Source organism: Ambystoma mexicanum, chromosome 8 (genome assembly GCF_040938575.1).
Source record: "Ambystoma mexicanum isolate Mex_15411 chromosome 8, UKY_AmexF1_1, whole genome shotgun sequence".
Taxonomy (NCBI): Eukaryota; Metazoa; Chordata; class Amphibia; order Caudata; family Ambystomatidae; genus Ambystoma; species Ambystoma mexicanum.
This window is the reverse complement of record NC_090929.1, coordinates 1,241,014,142-1,241,034,708: the sequence shown is the minus strand read 5'-3', so window position 1 is coordinate 1,241,034,708 and position 20,567 is coordinate 1,241,014,142. Positions and strand designations below refer to the sequence as shown.

General features: G+C 43.8%; 1 protein-coding gene across 1 annotated transcript in view; it reads left to right on the top strand.

The window, feature by feature from the left end:
- Window positions 1–20,567, top strand: part of PDE6C (phosphodiesterase 6C) — a 674,049-nt gene that overhangs the window by 519,273 nt on the left and 134,209 nt on the right. The gene's annotated exons all lie outside the window — the stretch shown is intronic.

Here is a 20,567-nt window from a genome sequence, read left to right as displayed (position 1 = left end):
CCAAAAGTGAGAAAATCTAACTTTTCTAAAGTGAACTACATGTCTCAGAATCCCATAGGGACTCTGACGAATAAGAGGGCTGAAGAGACATGTAGAAGCAAAGGGCAGGCAAGTAGGCCTAACAGCCTTTCCAGAGTCAGGCAATTGACAATAATGACCTGCACCTGAAATAAATTGCCCCACCTAAGAGGCATAAAAGGCTGCAGCAGGAAGGGGAAGATAGATGGAGCTGGAGCAGGAGCAGAAAGGCTGGCAATAGGAGCTGGGAGAAGAGCAAAAGGTGGGCAGTTCATGAGGAAGTGTGATCACTTAAGGGAGTCTGGGACACGAGGAAAGCAGATTTCACCCGCAAGTTCTGAAAGACTCCTGTGTTCACAAACCATGCCTTGCCCGGGTTGCACTGAGACATGCCGAAGTTGAAGGTCTTCCCAGGTATGTCTAGTGGCTATGATTGCACAGCCATGATCGTGCTGCTACTTGAGGCCTGTGTAAAGAAGCAAGTCAAGGGACAGAGGAGTGAAGAAGATTCCCTGTTGACAAGGCCGGACCAGAGACACCTATGCTGCTGACGGGTGTGGGTCCCAAGAGTTCCTAAAGTAGTAACAGAAGGAGAAGAAGTCAGGAGTGGAAGCAGCCCGCAACCGCAGTGTTCCTGGAGCCAGTGGTTGAAGCTCTGTCTTCAGGTTCACTCTGAAAACCTTGCCGGCAACTGTTACAAGCTCTATATTAACTTGCGTAGGAGTGTAGCAAGGAGAAATTGTTAGTCGTTGTGAAGAGTCCTGCTGACAATGGAAATGTGTCACGCGCACTTATAATGCAAGTCGGAGTGCTCAAATGTAAAGAAAAGCTTTTCCGTTTCCCACTGTTTACTGTTAAATCTTACCGGAGTGGTTGGGTGTCTCGAATTAGGAATGCTTTCAAATCACTCAGAAACCCTAACGCTGACTTTCACAAATTGTTACAAGAGGTTTTACATCAAAGAGAGGTTGCGTGTGAACATTGTAGTTTCTGACCGGAGTCAGAGCATAGCTCGGTGTTAAAAAGTGGGAATACAATTTATTATGATTCCTTAAAGATAAAATCTTCACTAAAGCGGGGTTGCATGTACCTACATCTGATTTCCTTTGAAGATTGAACCTTGTAACATCAAGAACAAGTGTTCAGTAAATGTAGAAGTTATTAAACTGATGAGAAGAAAAGGCATTACCCAAGCCAAGAGGCAAGCCCCATATATGGTGAAACCAGCCCTGTTGAAATCTATCCACCTGAATTCTGAGGTTGTTAAAGTTGTTAAAAGTCCAGTGTCCTCTGATACAAGTGTGACATTGTTATCCAAAGCTGGAAGTGTGACAATACAGTATCAAGATAACTACTGGAACCAAGAAGGTGTGAATAAAGCTGGGGGAGGGAGCTGGGTGCTTGTAAGAAGATTAAGTCAACAATCTGTTATGCTGAGACTGTTGAAGCTGAGCGAAAAGCAGCCAGGAAGCAAAGACAGGTTATACTGGTGGCAGTAAGACAGACAGAAGAGGCAAAGAGGCTACCCTTTTCTTACTGAATAGGAGGTCAAAGAGTCTTGTCTGTAAATTACCTAACAATCATAAAGCACAAAGTTGAAGGTGAAATACCAGAACTGTGGTTGTGTATAATATTGTCAGTGGATTGGATATTATATCAACGGTGGTTGAAGTAGTAGTGTACTGTGGAGTCGAGTCTGGTTCCACAGTAACAGTAGTAGAAGGTTGGTTCTCAAGAGGAATGCAACACAGTAAGAAGAAGCATCCTGGCGCTTAAACCAAAGACACTGCAGAGGCCATAAATACTTGAAGAAGAAGTTGTACATTTATTCTTTGAACTGTGGCAAAAATTATCTTGGAAGAAGGATATCCAGGATTACCATTGGTGCTCTTTTCTTGGCTGGAATTGGAAGGGGAACTTTCAACAGAAAGCTCAAGTACTGTTACTATGGATTTTTAATTTTGGTGAACTTTTGCTTCATTTGGATCTTACAAGAACTGGTTCAAGACTTTATGTTGTTTATGATTTACTTTGAATGAGTTTATTGTTTAGTGTGAGGAACAGTTTTGTTTATGCTAGGAGAGATCCCCTTAGTTCTTAAACTAGGGGCCTCATCACGAGTTTGGCCTCAGCCCTTAAATGCAGCGGTAATACTATCACCGCCGCACTTAAAGGCTGGCCAAATCACGAGTTGGTCGAAAAGTTTGGAGATTTACCTCCAGCTTTTTACAGGAGATAAAATACTCTGCTTTCTGCCCATTTTTTGGCGCTATTAGCACAGTGCTAATTGCGCCGGTGCTAATAGCACCCCCAACCCCATTGGGTCCAATACACACAATGGGAATGAAAACTTACTGCTGCACTGCCACTCGTGATCCGGACCTAATAGTGCCAGACCGAGTAGCGGTAACGCTATTTGCATTGGCAGTATCCCAGCTGTAATATTGCCGGGATATCGGCAAGGCTCTGATAGAGCCCTAGGTATGGAACCTCCTGATAGAGTAGGTTTAGCAAGGATTTATTTGCACCTTTTTACTTTAATAAGATGCTCAATTCTGAGAAAAACACATGCAGTTGTCTGCCTCGCATTACTGACCCCTCACATTCACCAGTAGTTCTTGTATGTTCAATATTTGTAAGCAGAGTTGTCGAGCATTGGATATTAGGATCCACTTGCGCTCCACTTCATTGTTAAGTGGTTATTTCATGTTTTTATGCTTAATGAGCTGCATGGTGACGGGTTAGATGAGATTTAGCCCAAACCTCTTGTCAAAATTGAAGTTATTGTACCCGGATACATTGCTCTTGATGAAAAGAATTGAAGTCTGCACAATTTCTTAGTACAGTTATATCTATTTAATTGTGCTCACTGGTGGTCACCCGACACGTGTTTCGACCTCTGAGGGTCTTTATCAAGGCTAAAGCAAGGTTGTTTGTGTGCTGGTTGGCAGTGTACGGGCCAGACCGAAGTATAAGCCAGAGAACGACTGAAACAGCCGAAAGCCGAGCAGGGCTCCTGATACCATTTCTGACACTGCCAACCGGCACACAGACAACCTTGCTTTAGCCTTGATAAAGACCCTTAGAGGTCAAAGCATCCACCATTTAAAAAAAAAAAGTGTTCTATGGTATTATTCCCAAAGCTACCACGTGTTGTCTTTGCAGATGGCATAGTGGCTGCCCCTTGCTCCCTTGATGGGCAGAGGGCTTACCAGATGTCTTTGATTTTTTTTCTCAGATAACCCTGCTGTTGAACCTCGTATATCTGGTGCCATTCGTTTACCCATGGAAGTATTCAAAGAGGATATAGACTCCTATCCAGAGTACGTTCCAGAAAAATGTATATGATGTATGTAGAGTACTAAAGTGCAACAGTACAAAGTAGGTTCCAGAATGCAAAGTGTCTTCTAAAGTGCTGGGTGCAAAGTGCACAGTGCTTCAATCAATGGCCTACAAAATGCAAAGCTCGGAATGCTAAGTAGAACCCAAAGACATCCGATTCCGGTAGATCAGCCAGTTATGTTGTGCAATTTTAAAACAGGAAAAAAGGAAAAATGTGTTATTAAAATTCTAAAAAGTTCCTATACAATTTATCTATACATGTGCACTAACTCATAATGTAACAATAAACCATCAAAAATGAAAAGCCTTAGAAATGTTACAAAAGCAGCAAGACAGTTCTCCAGCACACAACCCGCACCCCATAGGCAAAATAGTTGATAAACCAAAGCGAGGCTAAACAAGAGCCAACGCACAGGGGCACAAGACACCAGGCTCCAGGGAGGGCATGTTCAACTGACTTGGGAGGCTTATTTAAGTCTGTCTCCCCTGCCCCCCACACACTGGATGCACAGGCATGTGCAAGTGGGGAGCACCCGAAATGGTTTGGGAGGCTCGTCACAATCCCTTCTCCCCGCCTCTTACTATGGGGAGGATAACTCACTGATACTAAAAGGAAAAGAGAGAGGAATGCCCAACTAGCTTCAGAGGCCTGCACCAAGTCCGTATCCTCCTCCCCTCCCAAATCTCATCTTCAGAAAGGGTAAATTCCACCCAATTGTTAAAAACCCCAAAATGTTAAGAAAATGACAAGAAAATGACAATTGTCCAATCTTTTCCACAAGGTCCAGTGAACTTGTGTGAGGTTTGAGGCACTTTCATCAGTCTGACCCTCTAGTCGTGTCACCATTAGTCACCGGTAATCACAGCCAATACAACTCCAATCTACAATCTCAAATAGACTTTCAACAAACTCTGCAACTCCACTCACCACACTCAGCTCCACTCCACATCATTGAGTGCAGAGGTCATTCTTATAAAATGTATATATCTTCATCAACCCCAGCCTGACAGAGTTCATAGCATGCTCTCCCCCTCCAATCCAGGCAGGAAACGTGGCACGTTTCTAGACGTCCAAGAAAACCCCAAACACACAAGCTTTGAGACACAAACTCCCCCTTGATGGTGGCTCACAACAGGGAAAAGTGGGAAACAACCGGCGCCACTACCTGCTCTGCTTTTTACAAAGACATCCGCGCAGGACAGTGAATGATGATGAATATTGTTGCTTGGCTTTCCTTGGCAGAAATTAGATCTCACCTGCGGTATGTGGAAGTGTAGGGAAGAAATAATGTGCAATGTAAAGGTCACATAATTACTAAGTGGGGGACAACAAACAAGAGAATAAATCAAAGTTTGAAATATTCCCAAAGAAGAATCTAATTGGTTGGGAGTGCCCAAGACCCAAACAAGGCAGAACATCAATCACATTATGTTCTGAGATCCCAAGGAGGTTGGCACCAGAGGAAATGGGGAGATCATGTGCAGTGGAAATGTCACGTAATTCACACCAATAAGAGAACCAAACCTAAGGTTGAAATCTTGCAGAGGGAGAATCTACTTGATTGAGATGGTCCAAGATCCAAAAAGTTATTAACATAAACCAGGAAAGGAGGTAGATGGAATGGTTTCAAATGTTGTACTGAAAAGTGTTTCTTAGTTTTAGATCTGGTGGAAGCACTGATACACATACAGAAGAATTTAAACTAAGAGTGCTACACATCCTCTATTGGAGAGTCTATTCATGTTTTGAGTTTGAAGCCAGAAAGTGCAATTTTAGCAAATAAGCAGTGCTTTTAGAAGAGAACCATGTCTTAACAAGGAAGAGAAAGCCCAGGGTAATAACAAGGATGATTTCTTTGCATCGAAGGACTATGAAGTGTGGGCTGGGGCAGCGGGCTGTGTTTGAAGAGCGACAATGAACGTGTGCATGAATCACAGTCTGGTCCGCTTGTGAAGACTTATTCTCTTGGTGTCCAATGGAGGTCTGATCCACCAAGACTGCTGAGACTGAAGAGGTTGTTTCTGGAGCAAGTGTCAATGTGGTGGCAAGTGATGGTGTGAGCACGATCCCAATACTGCGCTAAATTCTCCTTTCTAATGTGAATTTATGTGTGTTTTCTGGCAGTGCGTGAAGACATTTAAACATTTCATAACCAATAACGTAAGAGTTTTAACTAACACAGGTAATGTTAAAGTAAACACCATCTATGTACTATATTCAACAACTGACCGCCGTTCACATACTCCAATTGTACACTAAACTAAAACCTCAATTTGTTGTTATTAACAAAGCTTAATGAAATTGCTAGTGTAAAACAAAAATGACTTGTAATCATCTTTCTACCTATTTCTGTAACTTCTTGTTGTATCAACCTTACTTTTTGTAACCAGCCAATACTCTAACATGTAACAGCGCCACAATGCCCACGGGCTGATTTGTGCGCTTTAAATGTGTAAATAAATAAATAAATAAAAAGCCCTAGACTGCAAGCCCCACACGGCTGTACACAAGAGCTGTTCATAAGGGGTTAAGACAAATCTCTAAAAACATATACATAACAGGTTATGTAAATTGACATAGCAGCTAATTAGTTTATTTATTAATTTAGAATTCTTCTATAGCGCTAACCTGGCGCTGGTGCATCAGAGCGCTTCACAAAAATAAAAATATAATGACATATAAACTACAAAACAACCAATAGAAAACAATAAAACCTAACAATGAAACATCACCTTGCATGGGCTAAATTGTCAACTTCACGTAATTGGTAATCCCACGCAAATCACTAGACAGGGCATTCCTGAAAAAGATCTTTTCTTAGTGGAAGCCAGTTTGAAACTGTGGACTACCAGACATCGAGATGCTTAACTTTTAAGACCTATTGAGCCCCCTGAAATCTTTGGTCTCTCAGCCAGCTAAATGGGGGTTGGCCAATATATTGCTTTATAAGTAGGCAATCCTGGCCGCCGGAGGAAGCCAGTGCAAGGAGAGCAGAATCAGGGTCCTCTGATGAAATTTCCACGCTACAGCCACCAATCGTGCAGCAGCGTTCAAAGCAACCCTCAAAGGAGCCTGTGAAGAATATGGTAGGCCAGACAAGACAGAATTTCCATAATCAATGCAGGATAGCACTAAGACTTTTAACTTTAATATGAAAGTGACATGGTGAAATAAATGACTTAACTGACAGCAAAGCAAACAGGTGGAAGTTAGCCGATTTCTCTAAGCCATTAATATGAGGAATCAAGGTAAAAATATAAAAGCCAGCAATTTCACTAGCTGGGAAAAAACAGACTGAGAGTCCAGCATTTTTGCATAAAGGAACCAATTTCAAAAGATTGGTTGAGTACTGGAATGGAACACTAAAAGAAATGCTGTTTTTGCCTTGTTCAATTTAAAATAAAATAAAATAAAATTCCGACATCCAGGTTTCATTTTCTATCAGACATTCACCTATGCATGACATATCTTTCTCTGAAGAGATTATCAGATACAATTGTGTATCATCAGCATATTGGTGCATATAAATGTCAAATTTAGGAACCAAATTGCACAACGGCTCCATATAAAGGTCACACAGCATATGTTACGGCCCGTTCACAAAGGTGGTCTTTCCTGCGCCGGTGGCACTTCATGCCGTCTATTCACGCTGTTTCCCCCACGGAATGAAATGGAAGGTCTAGATCCCTTCCCATCCACTGAGGAAACTCCGCCTTGTGAATTGATCATGGTACTTAAACCGCCGGAAGGGGAGACTCAGCGCATTGCTACTGTTGTTGGTGGTCACACTCCGTAAGTCATCGCATAGGGAGACTCCTGGATGTTAGTATCCGAATTGGTTCCAAGCTTCCATCTTCTTACTCCACTGAATACTGTTTCTCTTTACTCCTTTCTCTCCCGTAGACTGGCTGCTGCCAATCACCTTCACTCTCTAGAGTCAAAATCTGTTCGTATTGGAATTCGCCCTCAGACCTGCTTACATTCCGTATGTTCTATTACCTCCAAATTAGATTTACATTTCAGCACAAGGAAATCACATTTCCAAACTTACCTCTTATTCTTTCACTCGCGTATCAATTCATTAGGAAATCCCGAACTACATCTCCCATCATTCATCACTGGAATCTCGCTCTCACATCCCTTTTCCTTCTCTCAGACTGGGTAGGTGGAATCAAACCCCTTTTACATTTTCTACAGTCCGTCTTTTCGATTGCACCACTGAACTTGTTTCTCTTCCTTTCCTAAAGCCACCTCCGGTCCCAAACTGATTCACAAACCCGCTTCCCGATAACGTCATCACGACCCGTGAGCGGCAGGAAAGCTTCCCGATGAAATTCGCTCGCTGATTGTTTTCCACACCAAGGCTGCTGTTGAGGTCTTGTCACGTCCATTAATCCAGCGCTCTCGAGCCGCACAGGGTTTTTCCCCTTTGTAAAGGGTTCCCCGAGCCATCCTCCATTAGCCGAGTTGGAGGCTACTGGAGGGTCTAACAGGAGAATTCTTGCTAGCCTCATTTCTTGATTGAAGACAAGGTAGGAATTTTCCATATTGTTATGTTATGGTGAAGAGAACCTGAGTGAATTGTTACAAGTTCACAGTTACAACGAGCCTGATATTTAACAGCATAGTCAAAAGTATTGAACCTTGAGGGACCGCAAATGGAGTCCTAAACGGTTCACAGCGATTCTGTCCCATTACCGCCATTTGCTATCTGTCATACAGAAATGGCAGAAACCACTGCAATACTTGTTCTCTAATTCCCATCCGATTCGTTAAGAGTATCAAGCAAGATATTATGATCGATGGTATAGAATGCTGCGGATAAATCTAATAAGATGAGAAGATAAGAACCACCATCATCCAGAATTTTGTACACATCATCGAGAATATGTAAAGTAGCTGTTTCTGTACTGCACCTAGTGCAAAAACTGAATTGGGAAGAGGCTAATAACATTTGGTTGGTGACCCACTCAGACAGTCGGTCAAACACTGTTCTCTCAATACATTTCCCTAGAAACGGTAAAGCAGAAATGGGTCCGTAGTTGGCCATATCTTCCATATCCAAATTGGCTTTTTTTAATAGTAGTGACACATGCCCAATTTTCCGAGAATCAGGACAACAATCGGTCTCTAAAAAAAAGGTGGACCAGTAGTTTAAAAAGTGGTAGAAGGGATGAAACATTCTCTTTTATCTTAGATGCCACGCAAACATCATCCAAATAAAAAATTGGTTTGTTCTTTGTCATTAATGTCTTAAATTTAGAATCATCTGGGAGGCTGAAAAAAATGCCAGTAACTACTGGGTTTACAGCTAAGACGCGAAGATGTCATGGAAAATTGAGGTACGCAGCACCCTTTTAAATGCTAGTGATGAATTGCTGTTTTTCGGTTTTGAAATTCTGGTTGAACCAGATTGTGAAGTTCCAAATCGATCTGAAGGCTCCAAAGAAGGATACAAGAAACCAATGAAACCAGTTGATGCGGCTGCTCTAAGACAATCGATGTCTGACTCATTGAACTCAAGATTACATCAAGTCCCGCAAAGGAAAGCTACAGAAAAAAATAGCAAGGATAATGGGCCCAGAAACCAACATTAGCCACGATTAAACAACACTGGCAACTCAACCCTTTTTATCTCCTGGAATACATGTGGTTTTAAGCACCTATTTAATGATTTCGAAACACCGCTAGCAAATATCTTCATTATATGTTTGCAAGAAACTTGGCTCTGCTCACCTCCCATTTGTGATGGATTTACTGTAATCTTAAATCCAGCGATAAAAAATGTGAAAGGCCGTCCAAGCTCTGGCCTTATAACTATGGTGAGGATTTCAAGTTCATGGGCTGTGCTAGAGTCTAAAAATCCCAATCCATATGTACAAGGTACAATCATACACACAACTGGCAAGAAAGCTAACGCGAGGAAATACCTTCTGATCATAAACGTTTACTGGCACTCGACAAAGATAAGGTCAGACATCTTTATATCGGCAATCGCTGAATTAATCGACGTCGCAATGTTGACCTACACCAACATATCAGTGATTTGCTGCGGGGACCTGAATTGCAACTGGTTCAGGTTTGAACATTCGTCGGGGAAATTTCAGTTGGTCCCTCCCGCCTTGATTAAGGAAAGAGAGAGCTGTTGGCAGACTGCTATGTCGATTCGTGATATACACATGCTAAATGGAACAACTAAAGGAGACATCTCTGCTAACTAGCATTCTGGATTACGTATGGATATCAAGCAACCTTGCAACCATGGTTGTTGACTTAGAAATAAAACGAATGAAATACAGCGACCACTGCCTGTTAAAACTCTGCATAGTGATGGAAATGCAATTGCCAGACTGCTCAAGTAACATCATTCTAGAAGTAAACTCAGGTGGAAATCGTCTATGATTAAGTGGCAAACAAATCCAAGGGCTCAGCACGAAACTTATGAACATTCCAGATAATCATGTGGCAGATTATACTGCCCTGCTGATTGCCTTTAAAATGCCTGTAGTTGGGTCTCAAAATCAAGGTCGGTCTCACCAACATATTTATTGTAAGGTGCTGCGCGATGAGAAAAAGGCAATGCGGAAAGATTTAAGGCAATATAAGAAAAACTTACCAAAATCTGAAGCTCAACAAGCGATAAAAGCTAGACGCACACTCTATAGAAATTGGGCAAGGTCGCAGGCGCAAATAATAGAGCAAGATCGTGCGGAACACATGTTACGTCTAATTATGACAAAAAACACCTGTAATATCTGGAAGATATTGAATATGGACTTCTCCAAAAGTATCCCATATGTAATAAACACCATCTCAGGCGACATATGGGAATCTCATTTTTCTTTTGTATTCCAAAACTCAAATGGTAATGATGTGATAACATCGAGCTCTGTGGACACTCAATGGGACGTGCTAATGGAATACGACGATCTTATTATTGCTATCAAGGCGCTAAAGAACTCACGCGCTGCTGGGCCAGATTTGATTTCAAATATCGACTTAAAACGACATCCAAATGAGTGGGCAGCTTTCATTGGAAATCTTTTCAGAAAAATCAGCTTGGCAAAAAAATTGCCTGATTCCTGGAAGACTGCGATTATCGTTCCAATTCATAAGCAGGGCAGTTGGGATGACCCAAACAACTATCGCCCAATTGCCCTGCTAGATACGATCGGTAAAATATTTGGCTCAAACTTGCGTATCAAACTTGCCAAATGGGCGGAAACCGTGCAAATAAATGATATACGGCAAACCGGGTTCACAAAAGGTGTTGGGGTTGATGTCAATTTACTCATCCTAACAATCTTAAAATTGGAAACCATGAAATCAAATGGCAAATTACATCTTGCCTTTATCGATTTGAAACAAGCTTTCGATGGTGTAAATCGCAACCTGTTGTGGGCATAACTACGGAAATGGTGCTGTCCTGCATCTATCTTGGAACCAATAATGGTGTTACATACCCATACCTCAATCAAAGTGAGGCTGAATAACAATGGGCTGCTCACCAATTCAAACATGACCCAAAAAGGTGTCAAGCAAGGATGCCCCTTAGCCGCAGAGCTATTTAAGTTGTTCCTGGCAGACCTACCAACTTTTCTCATGCAAATTCCATGCTTCTCGCCCAAAATAAATCAAACCGCAATTAAATGTATCGTATACGCGGACGATTTGGTACTGCTGGACCGAACGCAAATTGGGCTGCATAGGCTACTAACACGCCTGCAAAAATATATGGATCTAAATGAACTAACCATAAACACCACAAAAACAAAGATTGTTTCAATTGGAAATGTCAAAAAAAAAAAGGATAAATCCTTTAGGTGGAAAATTGCAGAAGCAATTATTTCATCGGTTGATTCAATAAGATACTTGGGTATACAATTCAACAACTCTATCAGAGAACAGCAATGGGTAACAGATCTAACTTCTAAAATGAAGAAACTATCACTACAAGCCGTAAAAATCAACAGGATCTATGGCAAATTCTCTCTGGAACCTGTCATTAAATTCTACCAGCAAAAAGTGGTGCCAGTAATGATCTTCGGTGCTATTGCAGGTTGGAACATAAGTGAGCAAACCTGGCATGTTTTAGAAGGTCATTTTTGGCAGAAGGCTTTGAAGCTCCCACAGTCCACTTCTATTTCTATTGTGAGATATGAATTAGCCACCAACTCTCTACACATGAATATGGTGTGGAACTCAATAGCAACGCTGCGTAAAATGTGCTTGGAAGCGCCGGAACCGGCATACAAATTGTTTGCTTTCCACCAGATGCCAAAAAAGTTCGAGCTTCTTAATATCTGGTTTGGCAAACTAGTGGCGTATCTGTCTGCAGCAAATATCAGCAATGAAGAACTCCTACTTCGTCTACAACACGCAAAAAAGAAATTTGATCATTGGGCATGGAGCATCAATAATGACGAAAGAAAAAAGCTGAAGTCAACCAAAGTGATGGATCATGACTGTCGAAAACTTAACGAACCAGCACGCTACCTTTTGCATTGCCCATCCCGTTATCATAGAGCTCAATTCTTACGGTTGCGAGCAAACATCCTAAAAACCAAGGAACTTTTATGGCAAAGAAAGGATCCATCCTTAAAAGATAATCTGTGCCGCTTCTGTAAATCTTCAATAGAAACCACCAAACATCTATTAGTGGAATGTCAGCAAACAACTACCCAGCGATCGTTGCATCTTGGTCAGTTTGCACCTCTGGATGATGACATGGAGACGTGGTGGACCAGGTTAATCCTGGTCACAGTACACAACTTGTTTGTGCAACCGTGAACTATTTTGATATGATTTTGAAAACAGATATCTGACATCAAATTTTCGGATTGTTTTGATTCGCCTAATTCTGATTTGATTTGTTGGATCTGGTTCGTTGGTGATTCGGCTGATGTGAAACAAAAGTTTGTAATTTCAAACTGTAGTTTTTCAATAAAAAAAAAGAAAGAAAATTGAGGTATTTCTTTCTGTATTGTTAGACTTTTCTCTGGAAAAAATGCAGCAAATTAGTTATGAAGGTTTTAAGAAGGGGATAGGTTAGTGATTTCCTAAACATGGTAATGGCAGGGAAATCAGACAGAGCTCAGGGAGCCTTACGTACTACAGAATGTATTTTCTTTTACAGAATTGTTTACTGCAAAGTGCAGGGGGGACCAAATGCACCTTCTTCACCTCCACCCCACCCCTCCTTAAAAAATAGTTACTTCGAAACCCACCATCTACATAGTACAGAGATTTCCCAGTAGGAATGATGGTGAGAGTAGTCATACAGGAAGTTTGAAACATTCAAAATAAAAGGAACTATCAGTTGTGCCACCGCAAAAAAACAGACGGCAGACCATAACAAAATACCTGAGTGGGTTGCGGTGTAGTTAATCCATTACTGAAGAACTCTGGTTGAATTTCAGAGCTCTCCCATTCAGTAGTGCAGTGGAATGGTTGGCTATCCTCAGGGGTTTGTGAAAAACCTTCAGAAGGCGTCACTTCTTCCCAGACATGAGCTAGAGAAGTGAGACCGCTAATCAATAGTGTCCCTAGGGGTGGTAACATGTGGGAGGATCTCGGGGAGAGCGACTCCTCTCCTGGGATAAGGACGCGATTGGGAAGAACAACCCTTTTAAACCCCAACCCAGTAGGCTGACGATAGGACGTAAACCTTATGCGTCTAAGTTCACAACTAAAACTATTTGTTTCTGTGAAATATCGAACCACCATGTTGTTTTAGGTACTAAGATGAAGAAGCACGTCTGCTCCGGTATTAAGAGGAGAAGTAGAAGCAGAGACTGGAACACGCGTTCTGTATGAAGACAGGACGCAAAACATTATCAGAATTACACTTGGCTGCCAGCAGGTGAAAATGAGACCGCTACCAAGTACGAGTGGCCTTTCACCCCACCAACACTAATTCCCCTGACAAGCAGAAAGCATTTCCTCAGAAGTCCGGCAGAAGGCCCGACAGAGAGTGTATGGCAGTGGCATGACCTGTAGTGGGTGGACCGTCTGCTGCGATAACTATGCCGAGACCGCTTATCCAGGCTTGCTACAAAGAAGTGAGAGCGAGCCAGGGAAAACAAACGGAGTGCTGGTGGTGCTTGGGCCTATATGCAAAGGATTGTCAAAGGCGCTATGGATATCAGAGGAACGAGCAGAGTGAGGCTCCAAGAATGGGTGCCCCACAACAGACAAGGCTGATGGCCTCAGATAAAATTCTATCAACCTGGTGAAGCATTCCGATCCCAATACAGGTAACAGGAGTTAACGAAAGTCTGTGAGGTGAGCTATTTAAGAAACTTTTTTGACTTTCCAAGAAATTTAAGGCAAAACGGGAGAACAGTGAATAGTATTAACATACAGCACCTACCTTAGCGATTGAGAGGGTACGTTGGCCATCAACCAAGACCCCAACTGCCTGAAACGCTATAAAAGGGGATTATATTATCGACCCTGGGAGGATAAGCATACACTATCCCCTGGAGGCCCGGGATAGTGTATGCTCTCCTTCTGTCCGAAAATCGAATAGCTGGGGAAACCCCTGCCAAAAGAGAGAATCACTGTACCCACCCCAGAATCGTCTAGGGCTGGACCACTGAGCCAACCCCCAATCATCTTCTGTCATCAGTCTGTTACACCTTGAAGATTGGTCAACAGCAGTTCCTGCCAAGAGTCCCTTCTTTTCAACTCATGCCTTAACCTTGCCTTCCTTAAGATACAAAGAAAACCTTTATGGTTGTTAAGACAGTAAAACATTTTGTAATACAATTCTCTGGCCAGCTCCACAGGAGGGTGGTGCTGGAAAGACGAAAAGGAATCCAGGAACAGCTTAAGTTTCCAAGTGGGGGCAGATTAAGAATTCTACAAATCCCAGAGACTGTGAAAACCTCCCTAAAGAAGCTACAAACCATTGTAAGAATTAACAAGGACATTGGGGGAACGAGCCAGGAGAAGGGTGTCATTCTCCTAGCCCCACGAGAACTTTATGTGAATAACTGTCTTTTTTTGTTGGGTTAGGGAGAACCCGGAAACTTTATGGAACTTTTGCTTTGAACAACCTGAGAGGCATTTGGACGCTTTACATCCAGGAGAAGGGAGTCATTGGGGGTCATTACGAGTTTGGAGGTAGCCATGGTGCTAGTGGCACCAAGGCTGCCTCCAGACCTGTGTCCGGGTCCATGGTGTCAGAATGCGGACTTACCGAGACATTCCGACCTTTGTGGACCCGGTAAGTTCCCATTCCGAAAACCATTCCCCATTCCCATTGAGCCCATAGAGGGCTCAATGGGAATGGGGAAGGAGCTAATAACGGGCCCGCAAATAGCGGACCGGTTATTAGCTCCCTGGTTCCTTAATGGGTCCCGCTAAGGGCGGCTGGTAAAACCAGCCGGCCCTAGTGGGACCCGCTAAGGTACCTCGTAATGCAGTGGTAGGGGGTTAACGGCACCGGCATCCTTACCGGTGCCGTTAACCCCTTACCACCGCACTCGGAATGAGTTTCATGTGCCCCTTCTATATGTGATAGTGGGACCGATGGAGACGCGGCCGCCATGGAATGGTTCCACCACGTTAGTCTGTAACGCACTGCTGCAGTCTAGTGTTTCTTTCCATCATGGCCGCCGCCGGCTTTTTCAGGTGCTTTCAGCCAGCAGCGTTCGCGTTTCAAATGTGTTGTTTTCTTCACTTTGTTGCCAACGCTCGCAGTGATTTCTCTTGGCTCCGCTGAGCCCTGCTTTCCTCCGCTCTCTTGGCGTCCTCTACAGGTACTGTTTTCTGTTTCTCCTTACCTCGCTTTCCTGGTTACCTTTGCTGGACTCCCTGCCTGACGGGTCATCTCCGGCCCGCTTCCTTCTCTCTTTCCCTTCTGGACCTATCTCCCGCTCGTTCCCTTCTTTGCTTGTCTACCTGGGACTCGCAATCCAAACTCCTGGAGATGGTGTTCTCTTTCCACTACACTTCTTGGGAAAATCCTCTTCTTCGGACCGATCACTTACCTGCACACCGGAAGATCAGCGTGTCCATCCTGCGGAAGGCACTTGGTTTTTTTTGCCTTTGTGGCTTTTTCCCCTTTCGGCAGCTGCGGATCCGGGGCCTCTGGTTTCGGAATTTTTCCGGGAATCACGGTGGCGTCGTTCCACAGTCGGCCACACTTGCATAAAAAGAAACCTGCCATCCGTGAAAGAAAGAAGAAGGGAGCAACCAAGTCCGAATCCTCAGGTGAGGAGGTTTGTGTGGGTTCAGGATCAGACATAGAGGTAGACGTGCCTGACAGCTTGCAACGCCAAACAACTCCCGCCATGGCTACAGCAGAGCAGGTCCAAGAGCTTGTCGCAGCCGTTCAGTCACTCAATATGGAAGTAAGGAATTTAAATCAAGAAATGCAGAACATCAAGGCTGGAAATTCTGTACTCAGGCAGTTGGTGGCAAACTGGGAACCTCGCAGTACTGATCTCCCTCCCATGCCTCTGTCTTCAGGGAGGTATGACGGTTCGTCAAAACATCTGAAGGAGTTTATTGAAGGCTGCAACGTACAATTCGCCTTTCGTCCCACAACCTTTTCCACAGATCTTAGCAAGGTTGGCGTTGTTGTCTCTAACTTAACGGGGAACACTCTGCCTTGGGCTAACCTTGGTAACTGCGGACGACCCCGTTTTACGAGATTGGAGAGCATTCCTTGAAAAGTTTAAGCAAGCATTTGAAAGGCCCGAAATCAAGTATTTGGCTTGTGAAGAGTTATTGGAAGTCCATCAAGGGCAAATGGATCTCTTGTCCTACATTACCAAATTTAAACAATTAGCCACAGAGGCGAATTGGCAGGAACAAGCCCAATTTATGATTTTCCGAAGGGGACTGAAGGAGGAATTAAAATATGAACTTGCGAGAATTCCGCCCCCTGCTTCCTTCGCGAAATTGTTGTCAGTTTCTCTGCAGATTGAGCATCGCCTTAATGAACATAAACAAGAAAGGAAGAAAGGAAGAGGGACCTTTTTCCCTTCCAGTCCCTCGCCTACTCTTGCTACATCCTCAGGAACTTCAAAGGAAGAACCCATGCAGATCGGTTCCATGAGATCTCCTCTTACTCCGGAAGAAAGGAAAAGGCGCAGAGACACAGGTCTCTGTATGTACTGTGGGTCCGCATCTCATCTACTCCACAATTGTCCAGATGTTCCACCAAGGCATTCCGGAAACGCAGTACCTCGAACCTAGATGGGCATCCAGAGAGTTCAATATAAAGAGGATCTCAAGGTAGAAGGAGTCGACAGAACTCCCCTCTGTTCTGGACACATCACCCATTTCACTGAAAACATCCAGGTTACCATCCAACACCACCAAGAAGAGATTTCTTTTGACATCATCAGGGCAGCTCACTTGCCCATCATTTTGGGTATAGCTTGGCTGTGCCGACATAACCCCACCATAGATTGGTCCTCCAACACACTCAGTTTCCTCTCATCTTACTGCAGTAAGGCTTGCCTGGCATCCCAGAGGTATCAAACCGCGGTACTGCAATCCATTGAAACTCCAACATGGACCGTACAGTCGGTACCATCCCATTTTCTTGACTATGCCTCAGTTTTTGTGGAGAAGGAGGATCATGAAAAACCTCCTCACCGTCCCGAGGATTGCTCAATAGATCTAGTTCCAGAAGCCCTAGTACCATTTAGTAGAATGTTCTCTTTGTCACTAAAGGAAAAGGAGGTTCTTCGTCAATTTGTATTTGTATTTATTTATTTATATTGCGCACCTAACCCCTAGAGGGGTAGCAAGGCACAGAGGCAACAAGAGGATTGCAAAGCTTGGTTACATACAAGAAATGAAGTCCAGCCGTGGTTACAATGCGTACAAGGAAGCAATGCACGCCGATGAGGCATGGGTTACAGAAATAAACAATATAAGTAATGCTATATACAATAAATCGGTTGTCTCATGAAAAGGTATCTACACTGAGCAGTTGACAACCTAAAAGTACATATTTACAATCATAGTGGTGGAGCATTAGGGTAGCAAGAGAGCAAGAGGTTGTTATGTGTTGTGAGTCTTGAGCCAATGGATGGTCTTAGTTCTGAACAGGTGGTAGGGGAGGTCCTCCCTGCAAAGTGGTGGAAGGGACAGTATTGTGAGGCTTTAACAGGAAAGCTGTTCCCACCCGACATAGAACGTTTAAACCTGGGCACCAGGAGGAGATTGGAGTTGGCCATTCTAGAGGAGCGAGAGGAGGTAGGTCTGGTGAATCTAGTGATAAGGTATTGAGGGGCTGCTTGGTGGAGGCATTTGTGGGTCAGGGAAACCGATTTGAGGAATATTTTGTCTTTGGTAGAAAGCCAGTTGACAGACCTTCTAGAATCAGAGATGTGGACTTTCTTTGGGATACTGAGGGCCGCTCTTAGGGCGTTATTTTGGAGGATCTGAATTTTGTTTGTAATATATTTGTTGCATCCTACATAAAGTGCGTTGCAATAGTCCAGCTTGGACAGGATCAGAGCCCTGGCTAGGGTGATGCAGTTAGACGGGGAGAGAAAAGGTTTGGCTGCTCTGATGAGTTTGCATATATAAGATGTGGCAGATGCCATAGCATTAACTTGTTTTTTAAAGGTGAGAGTGGAGTCTAGGTAGAAGCCAAGGGTTTTGACCTCCTTGGCTACCATGATCTTATTGTTGTCAATTACGAAGGAGGAATAGTTTTGGTCTAGTTTGTTAAGGTTGTGTGAGGACCCTAGAATGAGGAGTTCTGTTTTGTCGTCATTCAGGTATAGACCGTGTGAGGCCATCCATGCCTGGATGATGAGGTATACTTTGTTGACAAAGGCCAAATCCTTGTCATAATCCCCCGTCAACGGGATAAGGATCTGAGTATCATCGGCATAGCTAGTGTAGGTGATACCCAGACCATCTAGATCATCAAAAAGGGGCTTCGTGAAGATGTTGTACAGGGTCGGGGAGACGCAAGATCCCTGAGGCACGCCACAGGTGATGGGTGTTGGGTCGGCTGCTGCTAGTAGGGAAAAGACTCTCATCGTGCGGTTATTTAGAAAGGATTGGATCCAGTCAGTTGCCTCTTGAGAGAAGTGGGCGGCTTTTTGAAGGTGGTCGCATAGGCTCTCGTGGTCGGCCAGGTCGAAGGCAGCCGAGAGATCAAGAAGTAGCAGTAGTGCCACCTTACCCTGATCTCTCAGCTCATCTATCTGTGCCTTAAGATCTATGAGTGCGGTTTTGGTGCCGTGTTGAGGCCTGAAACCCGATTGTCTGACTCCTAAGAGATGGAAGTGCTCAAGGTAATGTTGAATTTGTTGGCATGCTATTTTGTAGAGAATTTTAAGAAGGAATGGTACTGTAGTGATGGGGCGGTAATTAGTGGGAGTAGAGGTGTCTAAATTCGTTTTTTTGAGCAGGGGAGGACCCATGATTGTTTCAGATTGTTAGGTACGCTGCCTGATGTGAATGACGCATTTATTAGTTTGGTAATAAATGTTGCGCGATCACGAGCCACATCCTTTATCAATTGTGCAGGGCATGGGTCCCCATGGCAGTTAGATGGTTTGAGGGTGAGAATGACTTTTTCTACCTCTTTGGTGGATACTCTGTGGAAGTTAAAATGGGGAGTGTGCACAGGGGGGTGCGTCTGAGTTGGGTGCATCTTTTTAGGGGTGGGGATGCTGGGTTTAGTGGAAGAGAGAAGGGAGTCCTTTTTAATGTGTATCTTTGTCTTAAGAGAGGAGATTTTGTTAGCTAGGGCATTTTGTATGCCCGTGCACCAGTTTTTATCCTTCAGGCACGAGTCAGGAGCTTGGATGGGAGATTCAACCTCTTTTAGTATCAATATCTGGATGCCAACCTCAAGAACGGTTTGATTCAACCTTCCAAATCACCAGCGGGCGCTTCTCTGTTCTTTATCTCCAAGAAGGATTCCGCCGAACTTAGACCTTGCATTGACTATCGTGGGCTTAACAAGGTCACTATTCGGGATAGATATCCCATGCCTCTCATTTCTGACATTCTAGAGGCTGTCAAGGGAGCTGTAATCTTCAAAGCTAGATCTCTGTAACGCCTATCATCTTCTGTGCATCCGAGCAGGAGATGAATGGAAGTCCGCCTTTAGAACACCCTATGGTCTCTACGAGTACAAGTGATGCCCTTCGGTTTGGTCAATGCCCCGGCTGTGTTTCAACGGTTTATGGACCGCACTTTCTCAGATTTACTGTTTCACTCAGTCATCATTTACTTGGACGATACATTAGGCTTTTCCAAGACCACTCAAGAGCATTCTGCCCATCTACATGAGGTATTTAGACGTCTTCAAGAAAATCATCTCTTCGTCGAACCCAGTAAATGCATGTTCCATGTTTCCTCGGTACCCTATTTGGGATTCGTTCTTTCCCAAAATGGAATTAAGATGGACCCCAAGAATATCTCCATGATCTCAGATTGGCCATCTCCTTCCTCTGTTAAGGAAGTTCAAAGGTTCTTGGGATTCACTAATTTCTATCGAAAATTCATCAAGAACCTCTCCTCGATAGTGGTTCTCATCACTTCTCTGCTCAAGAAAGACAATCTACCGTTTAACTGGTCACCCGAAGCAGAAGGTGCCTTCCGAAACCTTAAAGAAAGATTCAGCTCCGCACCTATTCTGAAACAACCGGATCAGTCCAAGAAGTTTATCATTGAAGCGGACGCTTCTGCCAACGCGGTGTGAGCCGTTCTCCTGCAAGATCATGAAGGTATCGAACACTATGTAGCCTAGCTCTCCAAGACCCTTACTCCCAGTCAAATTAATTATTCTGTGATTGAGAAGGAACTTCTGGCGATCAAGTTAGCATGTGAGGACTGGAGACATCTCCTTCAAGGAGGAGTAAACCCATTCACCATCAGGACGGACCACCGGAATTTCAAATCTTTGCAGAATATGGAGTGTACCAATTCCCGGCAAGCCAGGTGGGCTCACTTCTTTGCACAGTACGACCTCGAGATAACCTACTTCCCCGGCTGCCAGAATGTAGTAGCTGATGCCCTATCCCGTCGGTGGGTTACCGAAGATCCCTATTCTCGACCCAAGGAAAAGATCTTTCCCGATAAGGTGTTTATTGCAGCTACGGTATCTTTCCTCTCCCAAATCAAGACAGCAACCGCTCACTCGCCTCTTCCAGAGTTCCCATCTCCCAGGTTTAAAGTCACCATGAGGGATAGTCTGTGTTTTGTTAACAAGAGA